We start from the raw sequence: 2,786 nt of genomic DNA, 5'->3' as shown, positions 1-2,786 counted from the left end.
ATGCCTCAGGAAGGAGAAAGATCTGTATTAAATAGTATCAGCATAGAAGTCAGAAACGTGTTTTGGGTATTACACACACTCAAGATTAAGAATTCCCCAGGACCTGATGTTAACCTGCCACTTGTACCCAAGGAAACATGAGAGATGATATGCAGAAGGCATTACTGCAACTCTTTCAGCAGTTGCTTAAGACGTGAGTAGTACCCAGGGCCAGGGGAATTGCTAATGTAGGAAAATTGAATGAAGTTTGAATCAAGTCATGGAAACAGTTTGTAGCAGAGCAGCTGGACCTGAAGTGTCAAAATGGGGTTAGACCACCAGAGGGCAGGGTAAAGTCACTCTAGAAACAGAGAAAATGTATCATCTAACAAGCAGGACGTTATCAGGGGGTTGGTGTCACCTGTTGGAAGCCAGTTTCCCTATTGGTTATTGAGAGCAGGGGAAGACTCATCCTGTGTAGAAGCCTCGGTTGTTCCGATGTCGGCCTGAATGTTAGGTAATGAAGGCTGTAATGGAAATGACTGAATTAAAGGAAAGTTCCACTGTTACTAATAGTAAGGGACAAGACGGAGAAAGGCCTGCAAGTGATGGACTGGTTTCAGGTCGAAAAATTAAAGGGCAACAGCGTTGGTCTCCGCCTAATTCCACAGAAGAGGGTGTTAAAATGTGTGCGGATCTACACTGCTCTACCAAACAGCGGTAAACCAGATCTACCACACCGTTATAAAAACTAAACTAGAGTATAACTTATATGGAAATTATATCTTAAGAAATAGCACAGATTTAAAAAAGGTAGGTCTTGCCCAAACACTGGCTTGTTAAGAGTTCTTTGAACAAGTCTCAGCAGTATGAATACATATGGTGCATATGATATGGTGAACTTAGATTTTCAGAAGGTTTTTGATAAAGCTCCTTATTCATGTTTAATTATCAAAAAGCAGGTGGTAAACAGGGAAAGGCAAGATTTGGGATCGAAAATTTGTTATCTAGAAGGTACTGTATAGATAAAGAGTAAATGCAATACAATAAATTGGTGTGATGTAATTAGTGGAGTCCTGCAGGGATCTGTACTTGGACCACTGTTTTTCTTAATTGTAATAATTAGTAATCTAGATTCCAAAATAATTATTAAATTGGTCATGTTTACAGATGATACCAAATTAGAAGGATTGGAAAACACCGTAGAAATATCAGTGTGTCTGTGTACTTGGAAATTTCACAAAATGGGAGACCATAGGAGGTGAATGAATGCTTTTGTAATGGATTGTACTGTATTTCACAATCCTCAATCTAAGCACATGATGGTCTCATGTTGGACTCATTGGTCTATAACTTTTGTCAATTTTCAAAATCAAATAATTATATTGCTTGGCTAATACTTTACCGTCCAATTAGTACATTTTAAAATGTAAACACTACAAATGTAAATTAATTGATTATAGCACACACCTTTGCTCAGTTACCTCAGGGCAAACATCCTGGCCTTAATACTTTGTAGGTACTGTAGATGGGAAATGTATTTTTCCCACTGTTTTTTTTAACAAGAACTACAAATTGTAAATGGGTAAAGTTGCACAGGATATAAATATATATACAGTATATGTATGCCATATACTCATACACATAATAGGTACTCTCTATTATCTTGCAATAGATTTTGTCACAGACCTATTGTAGTCAATAACCAATGCTCACTGTGTAAGTAATTGAAAGCTAAGCTCTTCTTCTTGAAATCTGGAATCAGCAACAGGAAAAATACAGTTAAGAATCTTGTGAAAAAAGCGTTGCTTACAGGTTTCATACTTCCTTAAACATAGCCAGTTCCAAATTGGCATTAGAGATGCATCAGAATAAAGGACAGTAGAAACAATAATAAGCATAGTCTAAAATGCTTAGCTGCTTACACTAAAACTAGATTATAACTTACATGGAAATTATATCTTAAGAAACAGCACAGATTTTAAAAAAGGTAGGTCCTCAGCAGTATGAATACATACAGTATAGGGCATATTACATATGTATTACATATGGTGATATTACATATGTAAACACAAGTTTTTATTTTTTGGCTGAAAGTGTTATTCCCCTTCATATATACATTTGTTATTTCAAATTAGTTTAGTCTTATTTCATCTGTTATTATATGTATTGTTATTAGGGCATTGAAAGGGGCTTACAATATATCACTACAGAAAAATCTCTAAAGTAAACTGATGGTGTGTATAAAAAATAACTGCAATTAGTTTTACAAACACTACTTTAACAGCTACAAGCTTTGCTGCTGCTTGTAAATTGTCATTTATTAGATCTAAAACTTAAAACTGCATATAAAATGTATTAAAGATTGCAATACATCTTTTATGTATAAAGTTAAATAACTAGTTAGGAGAATACTCAGTGGTTAACATTAAAGGTTCAAAACATGTTAAAAATAGCTCTGTTAAGTCCTTTGCAAAACCATTAATGCACTATTTATGGTTTTTAAATCATTAACTCACTGTCATTTAAAATGTCTTTTGCAGTATATAAGACAGATTTTTTTACAGGTTTGTGAAGTGTGGTGCCCATCTGATATTTAAGCTAATCAAAAAAGGAACTACTATTGTCAATTAGAATATTAAGCCATGCAGAAAATGTGAACATTAGCACTAAATGAGATTGAATGATAGCAAATTTTCAAATTCAGAATGTTTAATTCCAAACGTTTAGACAATCTAAAACTAGATTCCAAAACCAAACACTCACTTTTTCTTGCCTATGCACACACACACACATTTTACAATCTC

This window comes from Lepisosteus platostomus, chromosome 1 (genome assembly GCF_059453375.1).
Source record: "Lepisosteus platostomus isolate fLepPlt1 chromosome 1, fLepPlt1.hap1, whole genome shotgun sequence".
Classification (NCBI taxonomy): domain Eukaryota; kingdom Metazoa; phylum Chordata; class Actinopteri; order Semionotiformes; family Lepisosteidae; genus Lepisosteus; species Lepisosteus platostomus.
This window is presented reverse-complemented; position numbering follows the sequence as displayed.